The sequence below is a fragment of the Hemiscyllium ocellatum genome, chromosome 15 (genome assembly GCF_020745735.1).
Source record: "Hemiscyllium ocellatum isolate sHemOce1 chromosome 15, sHemOce1.pat.X.cur, whole genome shotgun sequence".
Lineage (NCBI taxonomy): Eukaryota > Metazoa > Chordata > Chondrichthyes > Orectolobiformes > Hemiscylliidae > Hemiscyllium > Hemiscyllium ocellatum.
The window spans coordinates 64,662,929-64,677,878 of NC_083415.1; the positions used below are offsets into that span (position 1 = coordinate 64,662,929).

At 45.4% G+C, this 14,950-nt stretch overlaps 1 protein-coding gene across 2 annotated transcripts in view; it reads right to left on the reverse strand.

Annotated features, from left to right (window-relative positions):
- The window catches only part of LOC132823024 (neurocalcin-delta-like), a 33,543-nt gene extending 19,579 nt beyond the window's left edge, over positions 1–13,964 (reverse strand). For both annotated transcript variants that reach the window (XM_060836559.1, XM_060836558.1), the window contains exon 1: positions 13,791–13,964. The gene's annotated coding sequence lies outside the window, so the exon portion shown is untranslated. The remainder of the gene's footprint in view (positions 1–13,790) is intronic.
- Positions 13,965–14,950: the final 986 nt, after the last annotated feature.

A 14,950-nucleotide genomic window follows, 5' to 3' on the forward strand; every position in this document is an offset into this window, starting at 1 on the left:
AAGTTAGGAATGGGGTGGCATGGTGGCACAGTGGTTAGCACTGCTGCCTCACAGCGCCAGGGACCTGGGTTCAATTCCAGCCTCAGGTGACTGTCTGTGTGGGGTCTGCACATTTTCCCTGTGTCTGCGTGGGTTTCCTCCCACAGTCCAAAGATGTGCAGGTTAGGTGGATTGGCCATGTTATATTGCCCCACAGTGTCCAGGGATGGGGGTGCTGCGGGTCTGGGTGGGATACCCTTCAGAGAGTCATATGGACTTGTTGGGCCAAATGGCCTGTTTCCATATTGTACAGACTGTATGAACTATTGAACCACATTGCCGTGGGTCTGGGGTTACATGTAGGCCAGACCAGGCAATGGCAGATTTCATTCCCTAAACAATCGAAGTGAATCGATAGGATTTTTAGTGATAATCAACAGTGTTTACTTGGTCATTATTAGACCTGCTTTTAATTCCTGATTTTCACTGATTCACATTTTGCCATCTGTCGTGGTAGGATTTGAACCAATGTCGGCAGAGCAGTAGCCTGGGTCTCTGGATTACTGGTGACCATATGCCATTGCCTTCCCAGGAAGGGCAAAACTCAGTTTACAAAGCAAGGGACTTGAGTAAGATAGAAACAAGTTGAAATATCAGCTAATGATAGTTATATGGAGTTGTTCACATGAACTATTGAGAGATAGGACACAACCTACTGTCTCTACGACATAGCAGCCAGTTGCTAATACCTGCAGAAATTCACCAAAGATCCTTCCAAACCCAGATGGACAAGAACAGCAGATACATGGAACACAACCCCCTTCAAGTCCTCTTCCAAGTCACTCACCACCCTGACTTGGAAATATATCGCTTTTCCTTCACTGTCACTGGGTCAAAAGCCTGCAATTCCTGCCCCAAGGGCATTGTGGGTCAACTCACAGCAGGTGGACTGCAGCTGTTCAAGAAGGCAGCTCACCCCCACCTTCTCAAGGGGCAATTAGGGATGGGCAGTAAATGCTGGCCCAGCCAATGACACCCACATCCCACAAATGCAAATAATAAACAAAAACCTCTCCATTATGTTCATGTTGGACCGCTGAAATGGCCTTGCTTTCTGAGTAAAGCCTGCTGTATTTAAGCACAGATTAGCCACAGTATGTTTGCTCTTGTGTTGCCCACTCTGGTGGGACTTATTGCTGGAGAACTCACAGGGGACTACCCCCTGCAATTCCCATACCTCACTCGCCTGTCAACAGCAGCCCAAAAAGTACTAGGATAACTGATGCACATTGCATTTATGTAGTGCCTTTATAAAATGAAATGCCCCACAGCATTTCACGGGAAGCTCTCACTGAACATGGACACTGAGCCAAAGGAGGAGACACTGGGACAAAGAAGGGTTTGTAGGGGTCTGGACCAAATGCTGGCAAATGGGACTAGCTTAATCGAGGATATCTGGTCAGCATGGATGAGTTGGACGTCTCTCTGACTGTAAGTGATCAAATAATGGGAGAGTCTGAAAGGAGAGAGGGGTACAACTGCCTAAAGACGGAATTCCAGAATTTCTGGCTCTGGCAGCTGAAAACATGGCCATCAATGATGGAAGGACGTGAGAGGAACACGCCAGTGCCAACAAAATATAGATGAGATTGCCCAGGCAAGAAGTGTTGGAAGTGCCCACTCCCCAGGAATGTAGCAAGAGAAAACGGTTAACCTCGTTTTCATAACTATTCCTAAAACTTCTGCAACATGTTTGTTATGAAAGTGATAAGATTTGAAATATTATGACAAAGGTATGGTTTACACGGAATGTCAGGGGAAAGTGATGGAGTTGCTTGTTATAAAACTAAACAAGATATACTTATTCTCTTGAATTATCACTTCCATCTTTGCATCATTCACATTTTAGTTTAAGGCTTTGTCATTTCTATTGTTCACCAGGAACAGCAGTAGCAGCACAACTAGTAACTGTGCCATAAAGGACTGACCCTGAACTTGGCTCAGTGCATGGCATTCTCAATTCTGACTGAGTGGTTTGTGGGTTTGACTTCATGCCAGAGTTATCAGAATCAAATGTCAGGTTGAGATTCCTGATGGACGTATTGATGGAGTCCTGAACTATTAGAGGGTCATTAATGAATAACCACCTCAGTCTCAGAGGGTCAGTGCTGATGGAGTGTCACACTGTCAGAGGGTCAGTGCTGAGGAAATGCCGCACTATCGGAGGGTCAGTGCTGAGGGAGTACCACACTGTTGGAGGGTCAGCTGAAGGAGTGCCGCACTGTCAGAGGGTCAGTGCTGAGGGAGCGCCGCACTGTCAGAGGGTCAGTGCTGAGGGAGTGCCGCACTGTTGGAGGGTCAGTGCTGAGGGAGTGCCGCACTGTCGGAGGGTCAATGCTGAGGGAGCGCCGCACTGTCAGAAGGTCAGAGCTGAGGGAGTGCCACACTGTCGGTTGGTCAGTGCTGAGGGAGTGCTTCACTGTCGAAGGGTCAGTCTTGAGGGAGCATCATGCTGTCAGAGGGTCAGTGCTGAGGGAGTGCCGCACTGTCAGAGGGTCAACGCTGAGGGAGTGCTGCACAGTCTGAGGGTCAGTGCTGAGGGAGCACCGCACTGTCAGAGGGTCAGTGTTGAAGGAGTGCCACACTGTTGGAGGGTCAGCACTGAGGGACTGCCGATTGTTGCAGGGTCAATTCTGTGGGAGTGTCATATTGTTGGAGAGTCAGTGCTGAGGGAGTGCCGCATTGTTGGAAGATGAGTACGATTGAGTGCCGCACTGTCAGTGGAGTGGTTTTGATACAGTGATGCACAGTTAGAGCAGTAGTGAGCGAGTGCAGTACTGTTAGCCAGATAGTGTTGAGAGGGTCCTTCATTGTCAGAGATGAAATGTTAAGCTGAGGCTCTACCTCATTCTGAGGTGGAACTAGCACTCACTCAGGCCACATCATGTTGTTAAATATCCAACTGCATTATCATCTGCACAATTGGGGTGGGGGAGAGGCGTAGCTTAAGATATCTTTTTGCCAACAGGCATACTAAAGAATTATATCTAATACATTGCTAATTGAAAAAGAACAAAATGTGTTTGCATTTATTTAATGCCTTCACAACCTCAGGTCCAAAGACATCTGTCACAGCCAATGAAATATTTCTGATGCGTAGTACTGCAGGAAACATGACTGTCAATGTGCACAGAGCGCACTGTCAATCACAGTAAAACAAATGTACAAACAGCACTCAATAGTTCCTGTTTCCTGAGGGAAGTGATAGCTCTACTCGAAGCTGTTGTGACCACAATGAAGAAATCTAGTGTTACAGTATAGCTCACTCTCTGCTAATGCTCATCACCTCAAATAACACCACCCACCCTCAACCCCAACACAAACAAGGTAAAAGCAGAATGAGCCCATTCAGCCAATCACTGTCCCGTCAGCTAAGCAAAGCAAGAGGTCATTGACAGTGCTACCAGACAGCATCTGCTCCTCAATAACCTTCTCATTGACTCTCAGTTTGGATTAATAGCTGACCGATAACACCACTAGGCCATCATCTCCCTAAAGAATGTTGTATGTGGTTATACAGCTCAGTGACTCTGGCTGTGCCTTAGTGTGATGCAGGATCCTTCTGCAAATCCAGCTCTGTCAGGGTCTGTCTCAGTGTATCTCTGTCCTTTATGCCAAGTCTCAATAGGTCACTGCGCGTCACACCATCTCTCTGTGTATTTACCTGGACCATGCATCTCCAGATGTCATTACAGACTTCATCTGAACAAGAATGAAAGAACTGTGATGAGGTGGGGTGAGGTGGGAATGCCTATTGCCACAATAGAAAGACAGCATTTGACCAAGTGTAGTGTCAAGAAGCCTGAGTCAGGTTGATGTCAATGGGAATTGGGGGAATACGCTCTGGCGGATAAAAAGGTGGTTGTGATTACTCGAGGTCAACCATCTCAGCTCCAGGACATCTCTGCAGGAGTTCCTCAGGTTGTGTCCTAGGCCAAACCATCTTTAACTGCTTCATCAATGACCTTCTCTCCATCATTGGGCCAGAAGTGGAGATGTTTGCTGATGATTGCCAATTTTTCATTACCGGTCGTGACCCCACAGAGTGAGGTGGTCCGTGTCCATCTTCAGCAAAATTTAGGGAACATTGGGCTGTCAAGAGGTAAGTGATGACTGCACAGAAACTGACCATCTCCAAAAAGAGAGAATCTAACCATTGTCATTCAATGGTGTTACCATCATTGAATTCACCACTAACAACATCTTGGAGGTTATCATTGACTATAAACAGAACTGGACTGACTGTGTAAATACTGTGGCTGCAAGAGCAGGTCTTAGGCTAGCAAACTGCAGGGAATAATTCACCTCCTGATTCCCCAAAGCCTATCCATCACCTGCAAAGAACAATCAGGAGTGTGATGGAATGTTGTCCATTTGCCGGCCTGAGTGCAGCAGGTTTTCCGGGAACACCACTACCACCTGCAAGCTCCTCTCTGAGCTACGTACCATCCCAATTTGGAATGTTGTGACTTTTGATTTATTGTCATTGGGTCAAACTCCTGCTGCATTTGCACTACATGGTATGGAAGGATGCGTCACCATCTTTGTAGGCAGTTAAGGACATATAATTGATGTTGGGCATTAGCAAAAATGCCAGTGTTCCAGGAATGAGCATAAAAATCGACTGAAACAGGTTTTCTGCCACATGGTGAGATAGGTAAATGCACAGAGAGATGGTGTGATGTGCAATGACCTATTGAGACACAGCTGAAAGGACAGAGATAGACTGAGACAGACCCTGACAGAGCTAGATTTGTTGAATATCCTGCATCACACTGAGGGACAGTCAGAGTCACTGAGCTCAACAACCACATACAACGTTCTCAGGGAGATGATGGCCTGGTGGTGTTATCAGTCAAATACTAATCCAGAGAAACAGGTAGTGTTATAGAATCATACGACACGGAAACAGACCCTTTCGTCCAATTCGTCCATGCTGACCATGTTCCGAAACTAAACTAGTCCCATTTGCCTGCATTTGGCCCATATCCCTCTAAACCTTTCCTATTCATGTACTTATCCAAATGATTTTTCAAATGTTGTAACTATACCTTCATCCACTCTCTGTGGAAAAAGTTGCCCTCACATTGTTTTTAAAACTTTCTTATCTCACTTTAAAAATATGTCCCTTGTTTTGAACTTCCCCACCCTAGGGAAAAGACCTTTGCTATTCACTTTATCAATGCCTCATGATTTCATAAACCTCTATAAGGTCAGCCCTCGATCTCCTACACTCCACTGAAAGAAGTCCCAGCCTATCCATCCTCTTCTTATAACTCAAACCCCTAATTTCCAGCAACATCCAGGTAAATCTTTTCAGAACCTTCTCTTTCCTATAATAGGGGGACCAGAACTGGACACAGTATTCCAGAAGAGGCCTCACCAGTGTCCTGTACAACCTTAACATGACGTCTCAACTCCTATACTCAAAGGTCTGAGCAATGAAGACAAGCATGCTAAATGCCTTCTTTATCATCCTGTCTATCTATGACACAAATTTCAAAGCTAATGCACCTGAACCCCTAGATCTCTCGGTTCTACAACAATACCCAGGGTCCTATCATTAATTGTATAAGTCCTGCCCTTGTCTGTTTTACCAAAATGCAATACCTTTCATTTGTCCAAATTAAACTCCAATTGCCACTGCTCAACCTATCGACCCAACTGATCAAGATTGCTTTGGAATCTTAGATATCTTTCTTCAATACCCACCATACCAACAAGTTTGGTGTCATCTACAAAGTTACTAACCATGTCTCCAATGTTCTCATCCAGATCGTTTATATAAATTACAAACAAAAATGGACCCAGTACTGATTCCTGCAGAACACTGCTGGTCACGAGCCTCCAATTGGAAAAATAACTGTCCACCATCACCCTCTATCTCCTTTTGTTAAGCCAATTTTAAATCCAGTTGGCTAGTTCACCCTGAATCCCAGGTAATCTAACTTTACTAATTAGTCTACCATGTCAAAGGTTTTACTAAAGTCCATGTAAACAACACCGTAAGATCTGCCTTCATCAATCTTTTTGGTTACAGCCTCAAAAAACTCAATCAGGTTTGTAAGACACAATTTCCCTCACACAAGCCATGCTGACTATACCTAATCAATCCTTGCCTCTCCAAAAATGTGGTTCGGTGAATTGGCCATGCTAACTTGCCCGTAATGTTAGATGAAGGGGTAAATGTAGGGGAATGGGTCTGGTTCAGAGGGGTTTTTTCCACACTGTGAGTAATCTAATCTAAAAAAAAACTTATGAATCCAATCTTTCAAAATTACCTCCAACAACTCATCCACTGATGTCAGGGTCACATGTCTATAGTTCCCAGGCTTCTCCTTACAGTATTTCTTAAATAAAGGCACAACATTAGCCACCCTCCAGGCCTCTGGTATTTCACCTGTGGTTATAGATGATATAAGTTTGGGAATCTGGGTTCAAATCCCACCATGGCAAGAAAGAAATCTGGAATTAAGAGTCTAGTGCTGACCACAAAATCACTGTCAATTGTCAGGTTCATAAACATTCTTGAGGGAAGGAAAGTTGTCATCCTTACCTGGTCCGGCCTAGGTATAACTCCAGACTCACTACAATTTGGTTGACTGTTAACTGTCCTCTGGGCAATAAATATTGGCCTAACCAATGATGCTCTTATCCTGTTAATGAATTTAAAAAGCCTTGAGTGCTTAATATTGTTCCAATGGTTTGATTTGTTGTTGGGAGATAGGGGACTCCAGCAAGATGATTGTTCACTGTTTAAGACCATAAGACATTGGAGTAGAAATTAGGCCATTCAGCCCATTGAGTCTTCTCCACAATTCAATCATGACTGATAAGTTTCTCAACCCTATTCTCCCCGTAACCTTTGATCCCATGACAATCAAGAACATATCTATCTCAGTCTTGAACATACTCAATGACCTGGCCTCTACAGCCTTCTGTGGCAATGAATTCCATCGCTTCTCCACTCTCTGCCTGAGGAAGTTTCTCCCGATCTCCATTCTAAAAGGTCTTCCCTTTACTCAAAGGCTGTGCCCTTGGATCCTAGTCTCTCCCACCAATGAAACAACTTCCCAACATCCACTATGTCCAGGCCATTCAGTATTCAGTAAATTTCAATTAGATCCCCCCTCATCCTTCTAAACTCCATCATGTATAAACCCAGAGTCCTCAAACATTCCTCATACGTAAAACTTTTCATTCCTGGGACCATCCTCATGAGCATCCTCTGAACCTGCTCCAGGGCCAATGCATCCTTCCTCAGACATGGGTACCAAAACCACATACAATACTCCAAATGTGGTCTGACCAGAACCTCATAGAGCCTCAGAAATACATCCCTGCTTTAATCCTCAACTCCTCTCAGAATAAATGCATTTGCCATCCTAACTACTGACCCAACCTGCAAGTTTACCTTGAGAGAATCCTGGACTAGAACGCCAAAGTCTCTTTGCACTTCAGATTTCTGAATATTCTTCCCATTTAGAGAATAGTCCACACCTTTATTCTTCTGACCAAAGCGCATGACCTCACACTTTCCCACTTTATATTCTATCTGCCACCTCTTTGCCCACTCTCCTAACCTGTCCAAATCCTTCTGCAGCCTCCTCTCCTGCTCAATGCTACCTGCCCCTCTACCGATCTTTGCATCGTCTGCAAACTTAGCCAGAATGCCCTCAGTTCCTTCATCCAGATCATTAATATATAAAGTAAAAAGTTGTGGTCCAATTACTGAGCCTTGTGGAACATCACTTGTCACTGGCTGCCATCCTGAGAAGGACCCTTTTATCCCCACTCTCTGCTTTCTGCCAGATAGCCAAGCTTCTATCCATGTGCGCACCTTGCCTGTGACACCATGGGCCCTTATCTTTCTCAGTAGGCTCCAGTGCCGCACCTTGTCAAAGGCCTACTTGACACCCAGATAGATAACATCCATTGGCTCTCCTTGATCTAACCTGTTCATTACCTTCTCAAAGAGTTCTAGCAGATTTGTCAGGCATGACCTATCCTAACTCTGCCTTATTTTACTGTACACTTGAAGTAATCAGAAATCACATCCTTCACAATGGATTCCAAGACCTTATCCACGACCAACGTTAGGGTAATTGGTCTGTAGTTTAAGTCTTTTGCCTTACTCTCTATTTAAACGGGTGTGTCACTTGAGTGACTTTCCAGTCCTCTGGGTCCCTCCCAGAATCTAGTTTGTTACATAAGGGCACAGTTTCAGCACTCTCACCTTCAGGATAGACATCATGGGGTCACACCAAAGACTTCAGCATAAAATCTAAACACTCCCAATGCCAGACTAAGCAAGGGTCGCACTGTTAAAGGGTCAGTACTGGGGAACGGGCACACTGTCAGAGGGTCAGTGCTGAGGGAATGCTGCACTGTTGCAAGGTCAGTGCTGAGGGAGTGCTGCACTGTTGCAGGATCAGTGCTGAGGGAGTGCTGCACTGTTGGAGGGTCAGTGCTGAGGGAGTGCCGCACTGTCAGAGAGTCAGTTCTGAGGGAGTGTCGCACTGTTGGTGGGGTGAATTCTGAGGAATTATTGAACTGATACCTTTTGGTGTGATACTATTCTGTATTTCATGTAAAAGGTGCAAAAGATCACATGGTACCATTTCTAGGAATTGGATGGGAAGTACCCCTGGTATCCTGGCCAATATTTATCTCTCAATCAAGATTCCTGAATGGTAGTCATAATCCTATTGCTGTTTAAGGAAGCTTTCTGTGTACAAGCTAGCTACTCTGTTTCCTACACGACACCAGTGATTACGTTTCAATCATAATATATTGACTGGAAAGCACTTTATGCTGAAAAATGTGTTGCTGGAAAAGCGCAGCAGATCAGGCAGCATCCAAGGAGCAGGAGAATTGACATTTCAGGCATAAGCCCTTCTTCAGGAAATTTCCTGCTCCTTGGATGCTGCCTGACCTGCTGCGCTTTTCCAGCAACACATTTTTCAGCTCTGATCTCCAGCATCTGCAGTCCTCACTTTCTCCAAGCACTTATGAAGGCACGATGAAAATACAAATTTTGTTTCTTTAGGGTTTAAGATGACAAGTAACAAGTATACCTCTGACGAGGGCAGTGCAATTGACGTGATGAACATAGACTTCAAAAAGAAATTGTACACAACAAAATTTATAAAAGGGAGAACGGCAATTTGGAAACAAATTTGGTTGATTGACAGTAAACAGGAAGCTATAGTTATAATTGGATGTCTTTCAGGTTGGAGGAAGGTGCATGGTGCAGTTCTACTGGGTCAGTAATTATTAAACTAGGCCAGGATGTTTTTCACTGGAGCGGAGGAGGATGAGGGGCGACCTTAGAGAGGTCATGAGGGGTATAGATAAGGGGAATGACAAGGTTTTTTCTCCCTAGGATTGGAGGGGGGGGGAAGAGTCCAAAACGAGGGGGCATAGTTTTAAAGTGAGAGGAGAAAGTTTTAAAAAGGACATGAGGGATAACATTTTTTACACAGAGAGTGATTCGTGTGGAATGAAGTGCTAGAGGAAGTCTCTGTATTAATGACAGAGACCACAGTGTACAAGTTGGCTGTTCCAAAGTTTTCAAGTTTGCAGATGATAAAAAAACTTGAAAACTGTGTGAATTATGAGAAGGGCTGCATGGAACTCCAAAAGACATAAGAGAAGTTTGTGAGGTGGGTGGATAGGTGGCAGATAAAGTTGAATGCAGAGACTTTTAAGGTGGTTGGTTTCAGTGGCCAGATACAAAAAGAAATAATTCGAAAAGTATAATTCTAAAAGGGGTTAGAACCAGAGGAACCCAGGTGTATTTGTGCACAGATCATTGAAGGTGGCAGGAACAGATACTGGAATCTGAACTGACAACAAAAATGCTGAAGATCACCGTGGGTCAGGCAGTTTCATGAAGGGGCAGTGAGGTAACGATTCAAATTGAGACGACTCTTCAGAGCTGAAGTGAACTGTGGAGGGGGCAGCATTTATGTTATAGTTGAGAGGTGAGTGGTAGGACAGGTGGACAGAGCAGTTAATAAGGTAAATAATATCTTCGGCTTTATCAGTCAGGTCACAGAATACAAAAGCATGGAGGTGAACTTGTGTAAGATACTAGTTAGACCTAAACTGGAGGACTGTGTACAGTTCTGGGCATTACACTGAAGATGGATGTGAAAGCATTGGACAGAATGCAGAAAAGATTCACATGAATATTTCCAGTGACGAGGAACTTCAGTGACATGGATAGATTGGAGAATTTAGGACTATATTCCTTGGAGAAAAGAATATTGAGAGGATATTTGATTGAGGTGTTCACAATCAGCAGGGAATTAGACAGAATAGGTAGAGAGAAACTGTTCCCTCTTGTGAAAGGATCAGGAATGATAGGGAATAGATCTGAGTGGATTAGCAAAAGATGCAGCGAGCATTGCAGAGAACCCTACCCGAGAGTTTGGGAAGGAGGCAGATTCAACTGAAAGAAGGTGGGAGAATGGCACTAAGTGAGTTGCTCAGCTGGGGGGGAAATGATGAGCTGAATGGCCTGTTTCTGAGCTGTAACTATTTGGTGACCAGCTGGTCCACATATGCTTCAGCGGAAAATCAAGTCGAGTAAAGAAAGGGTCAAATGATTTCAGCACCTGCTAGGCCTTCAATTTGCTGTCCATGTAACTGAAGGGCTGCAACAGCAAGAAGCCCTTATAGACTTCAAACTGCACCATCTTTGTACCTCAGATCAGGTGTTGGAGGAATCTTTTTGTTCAAGGTGAAAGGAGGGGGCTAAAGACACGGTTTTTGTCGTACTTATGCTGCTGTCTTGATCTGATTCATATCGACAAAGCAGCCTGTGATGTTTTGAGGGCGTCAATCAAATTACATCCTGACAGTGGACTTGGAGTAGGTGAGCAATTAGATTTTAGCGAAATGGATTTGGCTGGATGAGCAATTTTTAGTAGAGTGCTAATAGTGTCAACCAACAATACCTGAGATATAGCTGTGGTTCAGTTCGGGTGAACTCATCCCAAAGCTTACATTTATCATTACTTTGCCTGGTGCAGTACTGTTCCAGTGAAAGACCCTCGTTAAACTGGGAAAAGAGAAAATTAACTGTTTTGATTTAACCCTGAAGGTGTGTCAGAGGTGGAATGGGGAAGACAGAGGTCTTTGAGGGATGCCTGTATGTTGTCCATTGAGAGACTGGAAACCATGATACGATCTAGTTGACATTGGGGTACCAGGGAAGGGGAGTGTGTTGTGAAGTGTGCAGCCTGGTTTGCTGCAATGCAGATGTCTAAAGCTGGGAGAGTTCTTGTACATTTAAAAAAAAAATGCTGATCTCTTTCTATTCCTGTACAATGTACACCCACCTCTTTAGGCTTCTCAAAATGCATGCATTTAACCCTGATTTTCCCACAGCAGCTTCTGTCCTCATACAACCCCACTGTACAACTCCTACACTTCCCAAGCGTACACTCCAGCTATGATCTCCCTGTTCCCAGTCAGAAATTAGTGCAGCTCCTTTTTGAACCAGTTAATTGCATCAGTGTGTTTCCAGCTTTATGGCCAGTCAGTCCCACAGATCCTTTCACATCGGGAAATCAATTCCTACAAGTGTTTCTAGAATGTTCTTCTCTTTACTTTCCTTTCGTGCAGAACTAGCTTGGCGAGTAAGGTTGAGTTACAAAGTTATGGGATTGACCCTGACTCCTGAGTGCACGCAATCCCAGTGCCGTACTGAAGGAGGGCTGCACTGTCAGAAGTGCCGTCTTCTGTCTACCCTGTCAGGGGAAGGATTCCACAGCACTATTTTAAGAACAAGGTCAATGAGCTGAAGATTTGTCACCCAGCCAGCATGACTACAATCAGATTATCTGCTCGTTACCTTTTGGCTATTTGCAGGAGTTTGCTGCACAGAGTTTCGCTGTTATGTTTCTTGCATTGACAATACTTCAGAAACATTTCAATGACTACAAACAGCTTTGAAATCCTTTGAAGCTGCGAAAGATGCTAGAGAAATGCAAAGTGTTTTCCTGCTGAAGGTACGGTCTGCCAGTTGTTGCTGGGAGCAGTAGCTGCGTGTCACATTCTTGCAAGCTTTGAATTTCCTGCATGGCCACCATTTGGGAAATTAGACCCAAAGCTGTGGCCATTGCCCTGGAATTGCCTGTGAATCCCACAGGAACATGGTTAAGGGTAACGTGTGCTAACCATCCCAGTCCCTCACAGCATATATTTGCCCTCTTCGACCTCAATCCTGACCCCATGACTAATCCCTTAACCCTGTTACTGACACTAACACTGAACCCTAAACCCCATCACTAATCATGGCTAAATCCATCATTATTCTGACTAAACCCTAAACCCCATCACTGACTCTAAAACTAAACCCAAAACACAAACCTTGACCCCAAAACTCAACCCTAAATCCCATCACTAACTCTAAAATTAAACTCTAAACCCCATCACTGACCCCTAAAAACCCTAAGCGCTACAATTGACGCAGTTACCCAACCTAGGTACTAAATCTTAAAGCTCATCATGAGTTGAAACACTGACCCTAATGTTAATCTCTCAAACCCATCACTGACCCTAATGCTCCAATTTACAGGATTTGTTCAGAACAATCTAAGCAGCTGCATCAGTGGGATTTGAATGCCTGGCCCTCTAGATTAATCTTTCAGTATGATTAACCTGTAGTTACCGGACAAAATATTAAACATTACTGCATAAAGCAGAATTCCTGAGCAGGATTGCTGCCCCTAATATCGACCCTATAAAGCTCTGTACAGAACCTAATTGTCAAAAATGAACACATTAATTTTAAATTTCACCAATATTTGATTATTATTAGAGCAAACTCATGAGGTATTTCTGTACCCCTTCTGCAGCCTGCACTCTTATACATTGCTCACGCTCAGACCATTTTACACAGCTTTACACACTCAGTACAGCCTCTCACACCCGTTTAGTCATAATCCTTGCCCACTGATTCTGTCAAACTCGCTCAATTTGAAAACAGGGGAATAGGCGCACTGTCAGCCATTCGGCCCATGATGCCCACTCTGACATTCAATTAGATCATGACTGATCATATACCTTAAAGCCACTTTTTGGCACTCTCTGTGTATCCCTCGATGGTCATTACTTTCCAGAAATGTGCGGATTTCTGTCTGGAACCTGCCTGATTCACGAGTTTCTGATTCTCTCAGGCTCCTGTCGCTGTACGTGCACAGATTTTTCACTCTTTCTCAATGGGCTTCGCTCATTGATCTTCCCAAAAACTCACAGACAGCCCCCTCCAACCATTGAGAGTGGCCCTCACACTCATCTGTACAGGACACACACCCTGATCAAAGCTGGGGCACATATTCACACACTCTTGCACATTCATTCTCAGACATCCCACTGATAAGATTTTTTTTTGCCCCGTCTGACCCTCATTTTGCTGCCTCCTTTTCTCATACCCGGGTGGACCCAATATTCATTCATCTCCACACTCCCCTCTTACACATGCTAATTCTCTGTCTGTGTGTCTGCCTCTCTGCTTTGCTCACACGCACGTACACTATGTTTTTTTAAAAAAAATGCCATCGATTTCCCACTCGGGTTGATTGCTGGTCATTGTTGTTACACTGCCAGGTTCCCTGCCTATTTCTGACACTTTTACCACTTTGCTTTCCCAGTTCAACACTTCTCCTGCCTGCTCCCTTTTGTCTCCCGTGTGAGGTCTCGGTTCTGGCCGGAATTTAATCGCCTCCAAATGGACTCACCAAACGCTGGGCTCCTGCTCACCCGGGGGACAGGCAGAGAGAGGGCTCGCTGTGTTCACGCTGCTCTCCCGGGGCTCAGGGGATCTGCAGCCTCTCTGTCCCCGCTCCCACTGAGTCCTGTATCGCGGCGAACAGCCTGGGAACCCCCGGGGAACTGAATGAGATCAGGGCTGAGAGCTTACAAGGAACAAGGAGGAAGAGGAAGTCAAAGCGAATCAAACTGCAATACTGGCGTGGGAGGGAGGGCGCTGTCAGCACAGTGACCCAGACACACAGGGTGACACACACCCTCACACACACACACACACACACAGACAGGGTGGCACATAGCCTCGCACAGACAGAGTGACACACATCCTCACTCACACACAGACAGGGTGAGACATACCCTCACACAGACACACAGGGTGACACACACCCTCACACACACACACACACAGACAGGGTGGCACACAGCCTCGCACAGACAGAGTGACACACATCCTCACTCACACACAGACAGGGTGAGACATACCCTCACACAGACACACAGGGTGACACACACCCTCACACACACACACAGACAGGGTGGCACACAGCCTCGCACAGACAGAGTGACACACACCCTCACACAGACACACAGGGTGACACACACACAGACAGGGTGAGACACAGCCTCACACAGACACACAGGGTGACACACACCCTAACACACACAGCCTCACACAGAGTGACACACACCCTCACACACACTGACAGGGTGACACATACCATCACACAGACAGAGTGACACACACCCTCACTCACACACACTGACAGGGTGACACATACCCTCACACGGACACACAGGGTGACACAAACCCTAACACACACAGCCTCACACAGAGTGACACACACCCTCACACACACTGACAGGGTGACACATACCCTCACACAGACAGAGTGACGCACACCCTCACTCACACACACTGACAGGGTGACACATACCCTCACACGGACACACAGGGTGACACAAACCCTCACACACACACACACAAAGACAGGGTGACACACAGCCTCACACACACACACACACACAGACAGGGTGGCACACAGCCTCACACAGACAGAGTGACACACATCCTCACTCACACACAGACAGGGTGAGACATACCCTCACACAGACACACAGGGTGACACAC